Source organism: Acipenser ruthenus, chromosome 50 (genome assembly GCF_902713425.1).
Source record: "Acipenser ruthenus chromosome 50, fAciRut3.2 maternal haplotype, whole genome shotgun sequence".
Taxonomy (NCBI): Eukaryota; Metazoa; Chordata; class Actinopteri; order Acipenseriformes; family Acipenseridae; genus Acipenser; species Acipenser ruthenus.
Window position 1 is genome coordinate 3,612,250 of NC_081238.1, and position 21,489 is coordinate 3,633,738.

The following is a 21,489-nucleotide window of genomic DNA, read 5'->3' on the forward strand; positions in this document are numbered from 1 at the left end:
GGGCTGCACATCCCGTATATTGGCTACGCGGTCCTGGATTTCATTATAGGGGGAGTGAAGGTCCCAGATCGGGGGGTTGTCATTGTGGAGGATAGTAACCTGAGTGCGGAACGGGGGATCCTGGGGATGAACGTGATTAGCCACTGCTGGGAGGAACTATTCAGGGGAGCCAGCCCAAGACTGAGGAGCTTCAAATCGTCTGTGTCGACCAAGGCGAGGGATGAGTGGGATAGGGCTTTCGCCGTTTGTAGGAGAGTCGAGTGGGAAGAGGCCCCCGATGGGAAAGTGGGGACCGCGCGGTTGACCAGACAGCAGCTGGTGCTGATCCCTCCACAGAGCGAGATGGTGGTTTGGACCCAGGTGACTGAGCATCCAGCTCGGATCGAATACTTCGCTTTGGTGGAGGTGAGAGAGGAGGACACTGAGTGGCAGGTAGCTCGCACCCTCGCTTGGGTAAGGCAAGGGAAGGTACCCCTCAGGCTGCGTAAAGTGAACCCCTATCCCATTAAGATCCCTCAAAGGCGCCCTTTAGCGACCGTGTTTAAAATTGATCTTACACAGTGACTGTGACCTTGTCTTGCAGTATCTACAACCAGATGTGGTGGAAGTAGATGTCCGTCCTGTACATTCGCCTGTGGCCGAACAGGAACCAGACCTGGCCTTTGAGGGGGATGGGCTTTCCCCTGCCCAGCAGAGGGGGCTGGATGACCTATTATGATGGTTGAAGAAAGTGTTAGCTTCACATAAGGATGATTGTGGGTGGACTGATGCCGTCCTCCATAGCATCCCTACGGTATCCCTATAGGTATCGACCTATCCCACCCACCCTGTATGCAGAACTGAGGACATTATTACAGAGTATGATCGATCAAGGTGCGGTTAGGGAAAGTAGCAGCCCTGGGCAGCCCCTATCGTCCTGGTCAAGAAGAAGGATGGTTCCTGGAGGTTCTGCATGGACTATAAAAAGCTCAACGCGTTGACCCATAAGGATGTGTACCCCCTCCCCCGGATAGAAGAATCCCTCACCAACCTTACTAAGGCAGAGTGGTATTCCACCTTGGATTTGGCCAGCGGATACTGGCAGGTGGAGGTGGACCCCCGTGACCGGGAGAAGATGGCATTCACGACCCCCCTTGGGCCTTTATGAATTCGACCGGATGCTATTTGGGCTGTACAATACCCCAGCCACCTTTCAGAGGTTGATGCAGCGCTGCCTAGGAGGTCAGGTACATGATTCCCTATTGATCTACTTGGTTGAAGTGATAATTTACTCTCCTACTTTCGAAGCACATCTCTGTCACCTGGAGCAGGTGTTCCAGAAGCTGTGGGACCATGGCTTGAAGCTGCAGCCCACCAAGTGCAAGTTGTTCCAGCGGGAGGTCCATTATCTGGGGCATCGGGTGACATATGCAGATTTTACTACCCCCTTCTGATTGTACACGGATGCTATCTTGACGGGTTGGGAGCTGTATTGGCACAGGTACAGGAAGGGTGAGAGAGGGTTATTGCATACGCTAGCCGAAGTTTACACCCAGCCAAAAGGAACGATCAGAACTATAGCTCCTTTAAATTGGAGCTATTGGCCTTGAAGTCGGGTGTAACAGAAAAATTTAAGGATTATCTGTGGGGGGTCACCTTTACTGCCTTTACGGATAACAACGCGTTGGTGCATCTAGATACGGCCCGCTCAGGGGCAACAGAGCAGCGATGGGCGGCTCAATTGGCTAACTTCACCTTCGATATTAAATACCGACCAGGGGTGGCTAATCGAAATGCAGATGTTCTCTCTAGGCTCCCAAGAGAGACTGGGGTCCAGGTCGCCCAAATCCAGATGGGCCCCCAGAGGAAGGACAGAATACACCAAGAACGGGGAATGAAGGGACCTTGGATGTCGACTTCTCGTGGGCAGAGTGGCAAGAGCAGGATCCAGCTGTTCAGCTGGTTCGGACCTGGTTCGGACAAGATACCCCCCTCCCCCCCCCCGAGGACCGGGCCCGAGAGATGGCACCCCTGGAGGCTTGGAGGCTGTTACAGGAGTGGGACGGCTAAGGAGGGTTGTCGGGCAGGCTACCGGGGAAGCTCAGACACACATCGTGGTTCCGCGAAGTACCATGAAGCCTTGGGGCACGTTACCAGTGCCAAGCTCTTGTCAGTGTTACGACCATGATTCTACTGGTATGGTATGGGAGGAGATGTGAAGTGATGGACCATGGAGTGCCTCCAGTGTGTGTGCAGCAAAGCTGGACGGAGGTGACAGCCCCTCTTGTTCCCATTTCTACCTCCTATCCTATAGAGGTTATTGCGGTTGACTATTTGTCGTTGGGCTGAGCCGGGGATATTTACCCATATGTTCTAGTAATGACTGACTTATTTTCCAGATTTGCATGGGCAGTACCTACTAGGGACTGCTTCAACCACAGTAAAGGCCTTATGGAGAACCATAATCCAACCATTGGGATGCCCGGAACGTATCCATTCCGACCGGGGGGCGGCATTTGAGACGGAACTCGTCCAGGAGCTAAGTAGGATGTACGGTTTCCGGAAGAGCCGCACTACCCCCTACCATCCACAGGGGAATGGGGCGTGCGAGAGACTTAACCAGACCCTTCTTTCCCTACTAGCGTCCTTGAAGGAGGACGAGAAAGACTACTGGGTGGATAGCTATAAGTAGAAATCAAGCTGATTTCGCTGATAACTTTTTAATTATACTTCTTTGAGCCACGCACTCTAGTCTCTCACACACTTTTTTATTTTTCTGACACCCCATCCCCGCTACCCATTACTTCTTTCTAATTCGCTGTATCTTAGTGGTCTGACTTTTGTATGCTGCTTTCTAATAGGTTTACTACAGTGACATTCTTTTTTTATTATTTAAAGTGACACTAACCACAGGGCCACAGAAGGGCTACTGACAAGATTGCATTTAACTTGCTACTTCAGTCCAGTAATTACTCATAAGATATGTGTGACAATACTAGAAATCGGCAAACCTGAAATAATTGTATGGAGATCCAATCCTTGTGGGTGACTGTGAACAGGCTGGCTTCGTGGTGATGTCAGGTCATGAAGAAAATAGCACACACACAGATACTGCAGGGTATGAAAGCGCTACGGCGCATATTAATTATAAATAAAAAGATTTAACAAAACAGAAACACTTTACAAAACAAAACGGCTCATTGGCCAAACCAAAACAGACAAAACACAAAACAAAGGGAACACTAAATCAAACTAATATTGTGCTGGTTTCAGCTAGCACGAGTAGCAATTTTTTTTTACTTTCAGTATCTGTTTCTACTTGTCTCTTTCCTCCTCTGGACAACCCACACCGTTCAGCCAAAGCTGCAGGTCTTTCATATTATGGCTGAGGGGTCAACTGGCTATCAATTACCTAATTTACACCTCAACCACATTCGGTACAGGTTTTATCATATGCGTGGTGAACAGCCAGTTTATCAATAAGCACTCGCTGGAGACCACGCATTCTCACGATTTTATCTGGATGGGGCATTTTAACCCCATCCAGGCTGTAAACAATAATAAAACTGCATGTTTTAAATACACAAAACAGTACATTTAAATAATAATACAACGAATACAAAATAACACAAAACATAATATGCACATGGGAGGGGAATACCCCAACACAGTGTCATCCAGAGTTGCAACATAATCCATCATGCATTCAACAAAACACATGTTTTGCTTCAATGTGTAATTCCGAACACGTTTAGTTCTCATGAATTTCAAATCCAAATATTATCTTTGCCTTTTGAGAACATAACAAGGGAATAAACATGTATTGCATTATGATACACCTAGATAATATCTGATCACCTACTTTGTGAATTAGATGAATGTAGTGAGCAGCTTCAGTGTTTAAATACTGCTGGATTAAGGAGCTTGCTGGAGTTATCAGCACCTCGTTATTGATCTCAGTTACCAACGTGTAAAGGGTCACTTTCATATAAATAGGATTACATTAAATTTTTTCAAGGCCTTTAGAGTACATATTTTGTGTAACTAAAGAAAACATTTTATGTATATTGGGTAAATCAGGGGTTCATTTTATAATTGTATTTGGTGTGTGTGGCTAATAACACCTGGAGACAAAAATGTAGGGAATGAGATCTGGGGCGATCGGAACAAATTAACCCCGGTGTAATACAGGGTAACAGAATATCCAAAATAATCAAAAAAATATTTGTACTAAATTTAGGGAACTGCATTATAATTAGTTTTTATGTATTATTATTATTATTATTATTATTATTTTAGTTAGCATTAGTAATGTAATCCCCCACAAAAAGGCATGTGTGGAAGGGTGGGGGAAATCATTGACACCGGAGACAGAAAGCTGGGTTTCTAAACACCCCTTGGGTGCACTATTTATTTCTCGCCACAAGGTGGCACTGGGACACCGTTGCTACCAACGATGGTAAAGGTGTCTCAGTGCTCACCTATAGCGCACACGCCATTGCAATAAATCATATGAAAAACAGAAGGCAAAAAGAAAACAAAACAAATACCAAAAAACTACAAAATAAAAGGTACTGCACTCGGCAGCCAAAACAAACCCCAAGCGTCGCTAGCCGCACGGCCCGGGACTCCGTCCTACACTCACCCTGTTCTCTCACTACCCTATACAATTCTGGGGTCTGCCCATTTATTTTCCCTGCTACACTTATTCTTTCGGCGTTGTCTTTTCTTTTTTTTCCCCAAGTCGCGCGTGGCTCTCTTCCAGCCCCGCTCTGTCCGTCCGTAGGGTCTCTGCTGGCCCATTCATTAAAATCTGGCAGACCTGAGGAAACAGTAAAGCAATATCTTAGACCCGCCTCCCAGTCATTCAGAGAGAGGGAGAGTCCACACACCCCCTCTCCCACCTCCCCGTGTCACGGCCATGACTGACAGGTGGTTGTTGGACGACTGCTGCCCTCTTCCTGCAGCACTGTGAACACGCCAGCAGAGTCAGCACTGATCTCAGCCCTGCTACAGCATGTATAACACACACACGCTCTAATTGGGTCCTGTAGCACAAGCGAGTGTGTGCTGAGAGGGAGTTATCGTAATTGTGCTGTGTAAATGACATCTGAGAATAGATTAAGGAGACTGCAATCTCTTTCTTTTAATTGCTAACAGGTATCAATTGAATTTGTAAAGGAGAGTATAAAAGTCACAGTAAACACAGAAAATCAGTAGCCTTAATTATAGATTTGAAACATATTAGGGTTTGTGGCAGAGCAGGGCTCTGCCCTTGGAAATAATGGCAGGGATGGAGTTAAATTCTCATCCTCATTCTCATGCATCAGATGGGACCAATCAATCAATTAATTATTCAATTATTACTCAGCCTCCCAGTAGGGGGGAGAGTTCTGGAAGGAGAGGAAGCAAGAGTGTTTGTCTGTGTGTGCTGGTTATTTGTTTTTCATGTTTTGCGATCTAGTGAAGGCAACGCCCAGCCTGGAAGCCTTATTTTGTTGTAAGTTTTGTTTTGTGTTAATTGTTTGTGTTTTTAGAAACCTTTTGTTTGGCCCTCATGCAGGTTTATTTTGTATTTTTTGTATATTAAAAGCTTTATTTTTTGAACTTTCACACTGTCTCTAAGCCTCAACCTCTGTCATCCTGTCACAGGGTTATAGTACCGATGTACCAAAAACGTCCATCTAGATTTTTTTAAAGCCTCTTTTATAAGAGGTACAAACTCAACACATCTCCTAAAACGTACATTTTTCCAATTACGCGAATGAAGTTTGTACTTTTCCAATTACATTTTTCCAATTACGCGAACGCAGTTTGTAGTGTGAACGACAGCTACAGTCAAAAGGGGCGCGACACAATGCGTCCTTCATACAGCAAATAGTGAAGCTGCACAGCTTTTATATCTGTCTTTTCCTGACTTATCGCATTCATCTGCGACAGAAGCATGAACCAGCCCAAAGTCTCTTAATGCTGTGTTTTGTACAATAATGACATTTAACCCTCTGATGACTTTGAGGTGGCATTTTAATAATAAAAATTTACATTTTACTAAAATCTGAATAAAAAGAAATTGAACAAAATAGCAAAAGACTTGTATTGCCACTGATGCTGTATTACTGCGGTCAAGTTGTAACACCGTTACGTACGTTTTACTTAAAGAGAAAAAAGAATAAGATGAAACAAAAGGCAAATGTTCCTTTAAGAGAAACCATCGCTTCTTGAACTTTCCCCCGCATTCTCCTCGTCTGACAGCAGGTGTACTGATTAGGGGAAAGAGCTTGTTTTTCCAGTTTTCACCTTGTTAAAAGGCTGTTAGGCAGATGTGTAATAGTTAGCTTTCAATCCAATACAGAGTGCAGTTTATGACCTCTGTTGTTTTCTTTAAAATATAAAAGTTTATAAAAAGTAGAAAACAAATCTTCAATTATTCAGCTGAATAGTTTGCGGAACCTGAGCCCGATCCTGTGAAATATATTTTTTCCCTTTTTGGATTTTTTCTTTTCATGGGTTTTCCTTTTTTTGGGCAATTCCCCGAAGAAGCATCTCAGTCGTACAATATTTCATCTTTGGGTAAGATCTGCTTAAAACATTACTGTTTGTGGATTGTTATTTTATTTATTTTAATTTTTTTTTTGGTTGTTCAATCGCAATGTTCATTGCTCAATGCAACTTGGACTGTTTGCTAAGAACTTTCCTTGTATATATGGTATATATTATTTGTCGTTTCCTTGTCTAAACTTTGCTGTTATTCAATTATATAAAAGAAGTCCACATTAATTGGTTCTGTTTTGTGTTGTCTGCTGGTGGTGGGATTTATAAGTCTTTGCAATACAGTAGTCACCAGTTAAGAGAACACCCCTCGGGAAGCAGGAGAAGTGTTTTATAGCCAAAGTCTTCTCTAAGATGAAGTTAGCCAGCAGACACAATATGAATCGAGCAATAATTTAATATGCACGATAACCCCCGAGACTACACGTTGTAACAAATTACTTTAGTTTTGGGCAGTAACTAGATACAGCGATAAAGAAAAAAAATCCAAAATTGCAATCAGGTAAATGACAATGTTATTTTATTGCTCAGCTCACCGAGAGCTACAACCATTAAACCAGTGGTTCTCAACCTTTTTTTAGGGAAGGCACACCCAGGCACTTGAAATTATCCTGAGGCACACCACATTATATAATATGGCACTTGAAATTAGTCTGACGCACACCACATTATATAATCTGGCATTTGAAATTAGTCTGAGGCACACCACATCATATAATCTGGCACTTGAAATTAGTCTGAGGCACACCACATTATATAATCTGGCACTTGAAATTAGTCTGATGCACACCACATTATATAATCTGGCACTTGAAATTAGTCTGATGCACACCACATTATATAATCTGGCACTTGAAATTAGTCTGAGGCACACCACATTATATAATCTGGCACTTGAAATTAGTCTGAGGCACACCACATTATATAATCTGGCACTTGAAATTAGTCTGATGCACACCACATTATATAATCTTGAAACTGTAGTTTAATCACAGATAGTATTGCTTTTTATATTACTAATTTTACATAGGCAATCAGTGCATTATGGGCACTGCATTCCCAACGGGCAAATCATAACTGACAAAAATAATAAAAAATACCATTATAAACTTATTGGTGCAATTGCAACGGACAATGTGAATCAGATTGATGATTAAGGTTTAAACTGGATTTAAACCTCAGGTTTAAACTTCAGATTGTCTGTTGCAATTGCATCATCATGTTTCAGGATAAACAATGTATCCATGTTTTTGACTAAAGACATGGACTAAAATGTAACAAGTGATGATCTTAAACATTGCAATGAGCACTCCTATTCAAATCGAGAACAAAACACTTAGTATAAGACAAACAACTGATTTAAGAGAATATAGCATTGTGTTCATTTTGAATTATTAATCAAACTATTAATTCAAATAAAAACTAGTTTAACCTCTTCAATTTATGTTGCTAATTAGGCATTATAAAAGCCAAGAAAAAATGTCAGAATGCTCAAAACTGAAAAAATTGTCCTTAACACGGTAAACATCCATCCATCCATATATATGTATTAATACTTTAAAATAAATTATTTGTGCTCAAACTGTAATTGAAGATAGAAGTGAAATTAAAAACAATTGGTTGACAGTGTTGTGCGTGCCGCTATTCATAGTCTGTTATGAAAGGCAAAAAAAAAAAAATCAGTGCGACACCTGTGCCTGTTTTGTGGCACAGACGTGTTTAATCCTTGGGGGAATCGTTGACAGTGACACTCGGAGTTCTTGTTCCACAGATCGCAGCCGCTCTCTTTGTTTGTTCTTGATGTAAGTAAGGCTTGAACAACTTTATTCGAACATGTAAGTTGTCGAAAACTGCTTGTCGCTATAGTTACGTCTTATGTGACAGAAACACACCGCTAACTATCGGCCTACTTAGCGTAAAGTTCCTTGTTGTAGCTGATTATTATATTTTTTTTAAATCTACAATACAAATGCGTGTGTATGATGAGTTAATTGTGAGCAACATTGCATTAGCTAACGTGTATGAGGGCTTAATGTAAATGTAACGTTAGCTAACTAACTAGGCTAACTTTCGCTAGCTAGCTAACAGTAATGTTTTCATTTTTTCCACGGAACACCTGTACATGCGAAACCACTGTTCCGCGAAACACCAGTTGAGAAACACTGCATTAAACAGTAGTCAAGCCCTCCAATAAGTATTAAGTATTTAAAGTTAAATGATAATTCTGAGGATATAAAATAAAAAATAAAAAAACTAGAAAACGTCACTCTAGTAGCATAGGCTTAATTTCCAAAAACGTCTGCAATAACAACTATAGTATGAATTCTAGTACCAAAGCATAACAATTAAGTAAATCTGCAGAAAAAAACTATAATCACTATAGTATTACATATAGACCGAAACACAGTAGCTGAAATGCTTTAGCTAATCAAAGGGCATATCAAAGCACAAAGAGAAACGATTTGAAAATACCAACCCTATAGCTGACAGCAATAATAAAATATAGCCACACGGCTCACAGGCGGTGAATAAACAGTTTGCAGTTATACACAGTTATACAGACACATGTGGTTGCGAGCTAATGCAGTTCTTTAAAGCTTGTTAAAGAATGACCAAAAGAAAGAATAAGTTCAAAGTAAATGTGTGCTCTCCCCTATACTATCTTTCTACTGTGTTTTTGCTGTCTGCTTCAACTCGCCCACCGCGGCTTCGGTCTTGTGTCCCCCTGGTGCATGCTACACGCTGACTAGGTGTGTGTGACCTCGTGGTTAGGGTAGGCACAATTGTGTAGCGCCCCCCCGGTGCTTCAATGCCCCTTGAGAAAACAGCTAAAAACAAGTTTGCCAAACACTGGCTTAGCGCTGCTCCCACTAAAAGGGAGGTCCCGCTCCAGAACCTACTCTGTGACACACTAAAATAAACTGTTGTGGGATCAAAATCCCCTAAATTAATCCCTACACAATCTACTCACCCTGGCTCTCCACACAGTAGTGAGGCTGCATGCTTGCTGGAACTAGAACAAAAAAACGGGCTTTCCAACTCCTTTGTTATACCATGTGGCTGGGCTTAACTGATCATCAATTAGTCAATTAAGCCCCAGCCACATTCCGCACATGGATTTGGCAGAGTTGGAATTAACCCCATCCCTGCCAAACTTAAATTCAAAACTTTACAACTTTATGTTCAACTGCAAAAACCTGCCATATCTAGTGCACACTTAAATTATATATATATATATATATATATATATATATATATATATATATATATATATATATTTAGCTATACATATACACAACAATGCAATACGTCCCTCATATGCTGTCGTTCCCTCGCAACGGCTCTGGTATACATTATCCCCTGCGTAATGTTATTGGTGGTCATCTTTGAATTGAAAGGAAACGTTAGGTTACTTACCGTAACCCTGGTTCCCTTTCAAGTCGAAAATAACCATCAAGGTATGGGACATTGCCGTCAGGCAGTAGGGATTGGCTGAGCTTTATGTCAAAGCTGCCGATAGGCCTCCGCGCAAGCTGCCGTGCAAGCCCGCCCCCTTGGGAGCTTACTATACGCAGCGCGCGGAGAGTCACTTCCTCTTTTGCCTTCAGCATCAGTAGCGGTAGGACTTAGAGCTATTTTGACTGATTGTACTCACTAAGCTTAGGCTTGAGAAGCTGGTTTTTCCCCTTCTCCGAGTTTATTTCAGTTATTATTATTATTATTATTGTATTGTATTATTTTAGGATATATTTTGTGTCTACATTATATATTCCTTTTCGCTTTGCTTCGGCATTGCGTTCTTCGTGGTCTCCCCGTCTTTCCTCTGTTCCTTATATTTACTGTGTGGGTTTTTTGTATATATATTTTCTATATATATTATATTTTGTGTAATTATATTGTTATATATTTACATTGTGTGTCGGACGCGTGTTGCGTTGGCCTTGGCCACGCGCAATTGCATCCTCGGTCTAGCTTAGGCTAACCGTGTGTGTGTGCGGGTAGTCTGCTCTGCAGTGTCCCCCCCCGCGGCGCGTTCCCGCCACGTGGTATTGCACTACACTCCCTTTCCTTTTGCAGCGTCCACAAAAAAAAAAAAAAAAAAAAAAGTTTTTCCCTTCACTATACAGAGGAAGACAACCACCAACGTGCAAAATCCCCAGCACCTTCAGGTAGGTATTGCACAGCACCAGACACTGTACCAGCACTTTGCGTCTCCGCTTGGCGGGTCAGCTGACGCTTAGGCGTCTGTGCTTGCGTTCCACGCTTGGTACTCGCGCTTCGGCGCTCGCGCTCCGGCGCTTTGGTGTCAGCGCTTGTGCGCTTGGTGCAGCGCTTCGGCGCTTTGTGCAGCGCTTCTGCGCTTGGTGCTTAGTGCTTCTGCACTTGGGGCTCAGTGCTCGAAGCTCGACGCTTCGGCGCTCAGTGCTCGACGCTCGGTGCACGTTTCCATCTACGTCGGTGCTCGACGCTCGGTGCTCGACGCTCGACGCTCGGTGCACGCACCCTCGACGCACCTCGGTGCTCGACGCTCGGTGCTCGACGCTCGACGCTTCGGCGCTCGACGCTCGGTGCTCGGCGCTTGGCGCCTCGACGCACGCACCCTCGACGCTCGACGCACGCGGCTCGACGCTCGGCGCTCGACGCTCGGCGCTCGACGCTCGGTGCTCGACGCTCGTTGCTCGGCGCTTGGCGCCTCGACGCTCGACGCTCGACGCTTCGGCGCTCGACGCTTCGGCGCTCGACGCTCGACGCTCGACGCTCGGTGCACGCACCCTCGACGCACCTCGGTGCTCGACGCTTGGTGCTCGACGCTCGGTGCTCGGCGCTTGGCGCCTCGACGCTCGACGCTTCGGCGCTCGACGCTCGACGCTCGACGCTCGGTGCTCGACGCTCGACGCTTCGGCGTTCGACGCCTCAACGCGCGCACCCTTGACGTCGACGCACGCACCTCGGTGCTTGACGCTTCGGCGCTTGGTGCTCGACGCACGCACCCTCGACGCCTCGGTGCTCGACGCGGCGGCGTTCGGCGCACGCACATCAGGTGCTTGACGCTTGGTGCCCAGCGCTTCGGCGCTCGACGACGCGCACCTCGCTCTCGTCTTTGACGTCATTATGTCTGGGTTCCACCGTTGTGTGACCTGTCAGGCCAAGTTGCCTGCCAGCGACCCTCATGAGGACTGTGTCGCATGTTTAGGGCCGGACCATGCAGCATCTGCCCTGGCAAACAGGGCATACTGCCAGCTATGTGCAGGATTTCAAACACGCACCCTACGCCAGAGAGCTAGGAAGGCGGTGGGAGGTCGTTCCCCATCTTCGGGCTCGTCCCACACCGTCTCGGCCCCACCATCGTCTATCGTGTCGCTGCCGGCGACGTCTCAGCCTATGAGCCCATCTTCCCAGCTTACAGCTGGTCAGAGGTCTCCAATTAGGCGTGCTCGGGAACGTTCCCGCAGCCCCTCCTCTCGCGGGGCTCGCCCCCGTCGAGAGTCGCAATCCAGATCTCGATCGCCTCGCCGGAGAAGACACTCCCGCTCCCCTCGAAGGGGTAGACGGCATCAAGACACATCTGGGGTGGCTGAGCTCACCTCCAAGATGTCGCAGTTCATGGAGCTCATGATGGGACAACAATCCCTCCTCATGACTCTAGCGAACGTGGCGCCTCGGGCCCCAGAAATGGTTACCGGACCCAGCGCTAGTCAGCCGATGGCTCCTCCACCAGTTCCCCAGGAAGTAGAGTGGGACGCCGATGCTGTCTCAAGGGACGCATCTGATGCAGACCCGCTCTTTGAAGATACAGAGCCTGAGGTGGCATCCCAGCACTCTGGGCAGGACGACCCTGAAGTGCTGGATACTAATGACCCTATCTGGTCAGTGGTGGAGAGGGCAGCCCGCCATCTAGGCGTGGACTGGCCCGCATCAGAGCCAACACGTCGCTCTCTGTTTGAATTGCCATCGGCTCCGCCCATTCAGTCCAGGATGCTCCCGGCATTCCCGGATTTTATTAAGGAGGTGCAGTCCACCTGGGGAGCACCGGCCTCCGCCCCTGCGACTTCTCGCAAGGCTTCGGCCTTCACCATGCACGGGGCGAGCGAAGCTGGGCTGGCGTTGTTTCCGCCAGTGGGCGCCGCGTTCGCCGCGCTAGTAAAGACGCCGACACTTTCGGGGCTGGCTAAGGACCCTTCCTGCCCTAACAGGCAGTGTAGGATTACGGAGGCCCACCTAAAAAAGGGTTATGCCGCGGCTACAGAGGCAGTTAGACTGTCCAACGTGGCCAGCCTCCTGACAGTCTACCAGGCGGCGCTGATTTGCGACCTGCCTGAGTCCCCACCCGTCGGGCTCAGGACCGAGCTGGGTGCAGTTGCACAGCTGTTGGTCAGGCTGGCTCAGCTAAATGCGCGAGCACAGGGCAGGAGCATTGCTTCTTTAGTAGTAGCAAGAAGGCAGCTATGGCTCTCACAGGCCAGGGTACAGGAGCCTGATAAGGCCCCGTTGTTAGATGCTCCTATATCCCCGGGGCACACGTTTGGCCCAGCGGTGGAGGAGATGCTGCAACGCTCCGTCAAGGCGCGTGAGGCGTCGCAGCAGTTGGCTAAGATGTGGCCAAGCAAGCCTTTCCAGCCAAGGCGGCCGCAGGAGCGTCAATGGCGCAGGGCGCCGCCGCAGCAGCAGGCGCACCCACAGGGCAGTAAAACCGCCCCCTCGGGGGTTGCAGCACGCAGCCAACCAGCATTTGCGAGACCGCAGCGCGGAGGGTGGCGCCCCAGAGGAGGTAGCAGACCACGTCCTCGTGGCTCTGGTCAGGCCCCTCGTGAGCGAGCGCAGCCTAAGCAGCCCTGAGAAACCCCGGCAGCCGTTAACCCACCCCTACACTGTTCCACAGCTCCTGTTCTGGCAACAATGCACCAACGACATCTGGGTGCGCAAAACTATAATCACCGGGTACACCCTTCAATTCCGGTTAAACCCCCCCCCCCTTCAGGGGAGTGGTGGTAACTGCAGTGAAGGACTCGGTTCAGTCCTCAGCTCTAAATGCAGAAATACAGGCATTGCTCAAGAAGCGTGCCATTCAACTAGTAGACCCTGCTCTGACCGACCAGGGGTTCTACTCCAAATACTTCCTTGTGCCAAAGAAGGACGGCGGGCTCCGCCCTATTCTAGACCTGCGTGTACTGAACAAATACCTACGGGTGTTGTCGTTCAAGATGCTTACGCACAGGCACATTGTCCAGTCTGTCCGGCAGGGCGACTGGTTTACCACCGTAGACCTCACAGATGCGTACTTTCACGTTCCCATCTGTCCGGGTCACAGGAAGTACCTACGTTTCGCATTTCAGAGCAGGGTCTACGAGTTTTGTGTCCTGCCATTCGGCCTGTCTCTAGCTCCTCGAACCTTTTCGAAGTGTATGGACGCCATTCTAGCCCCCTTGCGGGTTCAAGGCGTTCGACTGCTGAACTATCTGGACGACTGGCTCGTCTGCGCGCAGTCAAAGGAGCAGTTGGCACAGCACACAGTGATGGTTACAGACCATCTTCAGCGGCTAGGTCTGAAGGTCAATCCAGACAAGAGCCGCCTCGTGCCCAGCCAACAGACCGAGTTTTTGGGTCTGCATCTGGACTCAGTGTCCATGGAAGCGACCCTATCGACACAAAGAGTTGCCTCATTAGAGCGGTGTCTCTCCCTATTCAGGTTGAGAGAAACAGTCAGCATGGAGCTCTGTCAGCGCATGCTGGGGTTGATGGCTGCCGCCTCGCAAGCCCTTCCTTTGGGCTTACTACACCAGAGACCTCTGCAGGCCTGGTTCAATGCCTTCGCGCTGCATCCGCGGAGAGACAAGCACCGCAGGTTGAGGGTATCCCGAACCTGCTGGGAAGCATTACGCTGGTGGAGAGTTCAGTCGAACATCCGCCAGGGCGTGCGCTTGGGTCCCATCTTCCGAAGGGAAGTTATCACAACCGACGCTTCCAACCAAGGTTGGGGAGCAGTCTGGAACGGGACAGGGACCCGTGGAGTGTGGTCAGGACCCTGGAGGTCAGCCCACATCAACGCTCTGGAACTCAGAGCAGTGGACCTCGCCCTTCGGCACTTCTTGCCAGTGCTTCTAGACAAGCACGTGTTAGTGCGGTCGGACAACACCACAGTAGTGGCGTATATCAATCGCCAGGGCGGATTGCGGTCCCCAGGTCTTCACCGGATGGTAACGCGGCTGTTGCTCTGGGCTCAACCGCGATTAGCCTCTCTGCGTGCAGTTCATCTGCCGGGCAGAGTCAATTACGCAGCAGATCTCCTGTCCAGAGGAGGTCCTCTTGCGGGCGAATGGCGTCTTCACCCTCGGGTGGTAGAGCGCATTTGGGACTGGTTCGGCACAGCGCAAGTCGATCTCTTCGCTTCGCGAGAGACCACGCACTGCCCCCTATGGTTCTCGGTGAAGGACCTCGACAGCCCCCTAGGAGTCGATGCACTGGCTCACGAATGGCCGCCAGGGCTCCTGTACGCATTTCCACCGATTTCGATGCTCCCCGCCTTCTTGGAGAAGGTCAGGGTAGAGCAAGCGACAGTGATTCTGATCGCTCCTCGGTGGCCTCGGAGGATTTGGTTCCCGAGTCTGGTGCAGTTGTTGCACGGTCGCCCGAGGGAGCTCCCTCTGCGAGCGGACCTGTTGTCCCAAGCCCAAGGAGGGCTATGGCATCCGAACCCCAAGCTCATGCAGCTATGGGCTTGGCCCCTGAGCGGGAGCGCCTGTCAGCCTTAGGGCTTTCGACAGCGGTTATATCGACCATTCAAAGTGCGAGGGCGCCCTCCACTCGGTCGCAATATACGTATAAGTGGCAATTATTTCAGAGTTGGTGTCTGGCTGAGGGCCATGACCCGGTCTCCTGCCCTATGGCAGTGATATTACAGTTTCTGCAGAAGCTGTTAGACGAGGGTAAGTCTCCCTCTACACTTAAAGTGTATTTGGCCGCTATTTCGGCTTGCCACGTACGCATTGACGGGTTATCACCTGGTTGCCATTTTTTGGCATCTCAGTTTCTGAAAGGCGCAAGACGCTTGCGGCCTCCAAGAACGACCAGTTTACCGTCGTGGAGCCTTGATGTGGTGCTGGAAGCCCTTGCCAAGGCGCCGTTTGAGCCTCTCCACAGCGTGGATATGAAGCTCATATCTATTAAGACTGCGTTTTTGCTGGCTGTGGTATCAGCAAAACGCGTGAGCGAGTTACATGCACTGTCAGTGCATCCTTCTTGTACTCGTTTTGCAGGAGACGGTTCTAAGGTCTCCATGCGCCCTAATCCGGCCTTTTTACCAAAGGTTATATCCCCGTTCCACATGAACCAGTCAGTCGAGTTGATGGCGTTCCATCCTCCTCCTTTTTCTTCCCCAGAGGAAGAGCGGTTACACATGCTCTGCCCTGTGAGGGCATTGAGGTGTTATATTGACCGCACAAGGACTGTGAGGCAGACAGAACAGTTGTTCATATGCCATGGTTCTAGATCTTTGGGTCAGCCGCTGTCTAAACAGCGCCTTTCCCACTGGATAGTGGATGCTATTAAATTAGCGTATGAATCTGCAGGCCTTCCTCCACCAGGGCAGTTGAAGGCGCATTCTACCAGGGGTATGGCGACATCCTGGGCCCTCTTTCGAGGGGTGCCGGTGTCTGATATTTGCGCGGCAGCCAGTTGGGCTACGCCGCATACTTTCATGAGGTTTTACAGGCTAAATGTGCTGGAATCCTCTGCTCCGTCATTTGGAGCATCTGTGTTGCACTCTATGACGCCTCAGGTTGCGGACGTCTAGAGTAGGTACAATATGGTGTGACTATTCCACCTTGGGACAGGTGTCATTGCGAGCATAGACGCTGAGGCGCAGCTCCGCATATGCCTAGATGTACTGCCTACGCAGTTGCGTTATGACGTAAGTCTGTCCTACTGCCGAGAATCCTCCCTCGCGACGGCTTGGGTACACTGTTCCCATACCTTGATGGTTATTTTCGACTTGAAAGGGAACGATAGGTTGCGGATGCAACCCCGGTTCCCTGAAAGAGAAAATAACCATCAAGCCGCGAGGTCGCTCTGGAGGCCTTCACGGCCTGAAGGGCAAAAGAGGAAGTGACTCTCCGCGCGCTGCGTATAGTAAGCTCCCAAGGGGGCGGGCTTGCACGGCAGCTTGTGCGGAGGCCTATCGGCAGCTTTGACATAAAGCTCAGCCAATCCCTACTGCCTGACGGCAATGTCCCATACCTTGATGGTTATTTTCTCTTTCAGGGAACCGGGGTTGCATCCGCAACCTATCGTTCCCTGAAAGAGAAGACGACCACTAACCGCGAGGTCGCATCGGTCGCCCTCACGGGTTTGATGACAGTTTTATCCCCTCTGTGGACGGGACAGTAATGTCATTGGTGGTCGTCTTCTCTTTCAGGGAACCAGGGTTACGGAAGTAACCTAATGTTTTTACTCGCATGACAAGCTCGCTCGCTCGTTGTTTTTATTTATTACTTACTTGCATGGAAACCATAACGAGCGTATTTCTGGTCCTAGCGTCTTCCTCGCCATTCCAGTGACATCAGATTGTTTAACGCGCACGCTCTGATAAGGAAAACAAGTTGGCAGACATGGAGCAAAGAAACACAATTATTTTTACAATTACTTAACAAATATGACGTTGTCTCTACACTTGATTTGTTTATGTTTTAAGTTCAAAGTTTCTACCCATTCATTTCAATTAAAAAAAATACCAAAAAAATACGAAAAAACTGTCTATTAAAAAAAAAATGCTATTTTGTTTTAGAAAATACTGGCTAAAAAAAAAAAGAACAAGCTAAGAACATAAGAAACATTTTAGCAGTAATATATAAAAGACATTTTTTATTTTATGTTAGACTACTGATAAATAAAGTGGTAGAAACTTAAATTCCTAACGTGTGAGTTGTTTGAATGTGTATTATGTACACTGTACTTTGAAATCATGAATTTGTTTTCTACAAAGAAGTAGTCTGCTCCCTGACTGTTTTAGGGGATCCTTCTGAATCATATTATACATTAATTCAAATCATGTGATCAATACTGTCCATATATGGACTATATTGGGGGTTTCCCCAAATATAAACCAATCAGAAGTATTTTTTTTTTTTTATCGTGTCTGCCAAAATTTTGTATTTTGTATCATTTCGGATGTACAGAAAAATAACACAAACAGAAATAATGTCAGGCTTTGTTAATCTTTTCATTCTTTATTCAGTAATTATTTTCTCCCATTTTAAAAGTGGGCTTTTGATTGGCTGATTTCTCCTCAACTTACACACACACACACACACTTTTTAAATGTCTTTATAATTATAAAACTCTTTTGCTTGTGCAGTTTAGTAGTATGCATCCTGGTACCCTGTGCTACACATTATCTTTCTGTTTTCTGCATGTTAACCACTCCCTAATCCATGTGCATGCATTTCCCTTGAATCCCTACTGCATTCAGTTTGAGAATTAATCTTTTATGCAAGACTTTGTCAAAAGCTTTCTGGAAATCTAATTAAACCATGTTGTATGCTTTGCAATTATCCAGTGTTGATGTTGCATCCTCAAAAAAATCAAGCAGGTTAGTTAGACACGACCTCCCTTTCCTAAAACCATGCTGACTGTCTCCCAGGATACTATTACCATAAAGGTAATTTTCCATTTTGGACCTTATTATAGTCTCCATAAGTTTCCATATAATAGAAGTCAGGCTTATTGGTCTGTAGTTACCTGGTTCGGTTTTGTCAACCATTTTGTGGATCGGTATTACGTTTGCAATTTTCCAGTCCGTTGGTACATCCTCTGTGTCAAGAGACTGTTGCATGATCTTGGTTAGCGGTTTGTAAATCACTTTTTTCATTTCTTTGAGTACTATTGGGAGGATCTCATCCAGTCCAGGGGATTTGTTTATTTTAAGAGCTCCTAGTCCCTTTAACACTTCTGCCTCTGTCCCGCAGCCATCTTTCTGACGGCTGTATTCAAAACACTTTAAATCGTATAACAGTTAGATGTAATTATTATTTATTTATATATACATGCTTCAGTTGTTCAGATGTTTGTGACGTAGTCAATAAAAAAAAAAAATAATAATCACATCCGACTGTTTCTCCTTTCTTTATACAATTTACAGTGTTTTGAATACAGCTGTCAGAAAGACAGCTGCCGGGCTTCTAGGTGTGAGTATATCTCCGGTCCTTCTAATGAATATTTATTTTACAAATCAAAACAAGAAAATGTAAATAAGCATTTGAACAGACATCGGTTTACAACATACCTATTTATAAAACTGAAACCGGACTTGCATTTTCGCAAGTTAGCTGTCAGCCAGGCTACCCTTAGAGACTGGAGGACGGCTGTGATCCTAGCCAAATGCTCTCGCCAGGTGGAGCTGTAAATAACCACATCATCAATATATGCGCTGGTGCATATTAATGATGTGGGCATAAAACCTGGTCCATCAGTATCTGAAAGGCAGCGGGCTCACCATGTCACCCTAACGGCATGATTTTAAAGAGAAACAGCCCTTCTGGTGTTGAAAATGCGGTTTTCTCTCTAGAACTGCGGGTTAAGGGGATCTGCCAGTATCCCTTTGTCAAGTCCAGAGTAGAGATAAACTTCGCCTTTCCCAGTCTATCTAGAAGTTTGTCGACCCGAAGCATAGGATAAGCATCGAACTTGGCAATAGCGTTTACCTTCCTGAAATCCACGCAGAAGCGGTTGGTGCCGTCTTTCTTGGCCACTATGACAATAGGACTGCACCAGTCGCTCCTGGAAGGTTCAATCACCCCAAGTTCGAGCATGTCCAATACCTCTTTACAAACGGCACTTCGTTGACTTTCTGGGATCCGGTAAGGTCTCTCTCGTACTGTGACACCTGGTGGAAAGATAATGTCATATTCAACTAAGTTAGTTCTGCCAGGCAAGTCAGAAAAAACATCGCTGAACTCCTCAATAAGCTTACGCAGCTCCCGATGCTGATCTGGAACCAATTGTTCCCCCATTGAAATTATTTTAGTGCTAGGAGTCTCTGGACAGGGGCCTAAATCATCCTCTATATTGCCTGGGGCTATAAATAAGACCTTGCTTGCCTGCCAGGGCTTTAATAAATTTACACAATAAATGTCATGTTCATTACAGCAATGGGGCTGTCTAATTTCATAATTCACTTATTATCCGAATCACTTTGTATGCATTTAGCACATAATTTCGATTCTGAGGAGGGAAGCAGCAGCATTACCTTGTCTCCTGGTCAAAAGGTTCGAATTAATGCATTTTTATCTGAGCCGATTTGATGTTGTCCTGGGCCAAACGACTGACCTATGTTTTTAGACGAACCTTTTGTGCTCCTCCCACCCTTCTCTCAACAGATCAAGGATGCCGTGAGGCTGTCGGCCGTACAAGAGCTCAAAGGGGGAGAACCGTGTTGAGCTCTGCGGCACCTCTCTCACTGCAAAAAGGAGGTAGGAAAGAAGCGATGCCCAATGTTTTTGCTATTGTGTTACAAAATGTCTCAGCATCTGCTTCAAGGTCTGATTAAATCATTCCACCAAACTGTCTGTCTGTGGATGATAAACAGATGTCCTGATTGGACGTATTTTTTATATTTTATATACCTGCTTGTAACAGGGGAGATCTGGACTGACTGTCTGGCACATCCGTATTACTGCAGGTAGAGGGCAGCAGTCTCGTGTGATCCGTGGGACACGGAGAGGTGGGGAAGAGGGTGTGTGTGCTTTCCCTCTCTCTGAGTGGCTGGGGGGCGGGCCTTGGGAGACTGCTCGGCCCATAAGAACTGGCTTGGTTGTGCACTCGGATGGCCGTGTTGGGGGAAATACAGTGTAGCTGGCAGAAGAGGCCAGAGTGAAACAAGGAGCAGACGAGCCCGGCTGAGGGGGCAGCCTTTTATACAGAGCAATATAAATACATACCCGAGTGGACGTGTGTAGAGGTACGGGGAACCCTGGCCAACCCGAGTATATAGGCACAGCTGAGTGTAGGACGGAGACCCGTGCTGACCGGCTTAGCGGCAGTGGGGGCACTGCATAAGCAGCACTTTTGTTTGTAGTTTTATTACTTTCTTTAAAAGAAATGTAAAATGAATGAAATGAATGGGTGTAAATAGAAAAAAATGGTAAAATCTCAATAAAAGAGTATTTTATTACTGTGTTTTATTTTCCCTTTTTCTTTCGCCTTCTGTTTTCATTAGTATTTTTGAGCACTTGAAGGTGCACGGATTGGGATACCTGTGTTGGTAACCCCGTGGTCCTGGTTTACTGTCGGCAGTATCCAGACCACGGACAACAGCGCCCTCTGCGGGCTAAACTAAATGAAAAAATAAAGAAGTAAAATAAATAAATCTGGGCACCTGTGTAGTGTTTGCAAATAAAATCTTCTGTCTCCCATGTCAGTGAATACCCCACCCTTCCACACTACTGTAACGTGTTAGACGAGAAGTTAGTTCCATGATCAGTCAAGATCTCTTTGGGGATCCCTACTCTAGCCATAATCTGCACTAACTCTGTGGCTATTGCAGCGGCACTAGTGGACCTCAATGGAACTGCCTCTGGGTATCGCGTTGTATAAGGAGGTGACTGAAAATGAGCGATTATTATTATTATTATTATTTGTTTATTTAGCAGACGCCTTTATCCAAGGTGACTTACAGAGACTAGGGTGCGTGAACTATGCATCAGCTGCTGAGTCACTTACAATTACGTCTCACCCGAAAGACGGAGCACAAGGAGGTTAAGTGACTTGCTCAGGGTCACACAATGAGTCAGTGGCTGAGGTGGGATTTGAACCGGGGACCTCCTGGTTACAAGCCCTTTTCCTTAACCACTGGACCACACAGCCTCCCTGATCAAAAGACACAGCACTCAACATGTATTCCCTGTCTGATGTAAAGAAAAAAAAAAAGAAAAAAAGCCTTTCTCCTTTAATGCATATACAATAAAAGTC

The 21,489-nt window shown here is 46.7% G+C and overlaps 1 protein-coding gene across 5 annotated transcripts in view; it reads left to right on the plus strand.

Moving 5' to 3' along the window:
- The first annotated feature begins 6,317 nt into the window (after window positions 1-6,317).
- The window catches only part of LOC131721996 (zinc finger protein 79-like), a 29,134-nt gene continuing 13,962 nt past the window's right edge, over window positions 6,318-21,489 (plus strand). For 3 of the 5 annotated variants that reach the window (XM_059015486.1, XM_059015482.1, XM_059015485.1), the window contains exons 1-2: window positions 6,318-6,549; window positions 19,899-19,991. The gene's annotated coding sequence lies outside the window, so the exon portion shown is untranslated. Of the gene's footprint in view, window positions 6,550-19,518; window positions 19,992-21,489 lie in introns of those variants that run through there. The other 2 variants (XM_059015483.1, XM_059015484.1) reach the window with 2 other exon arrangements.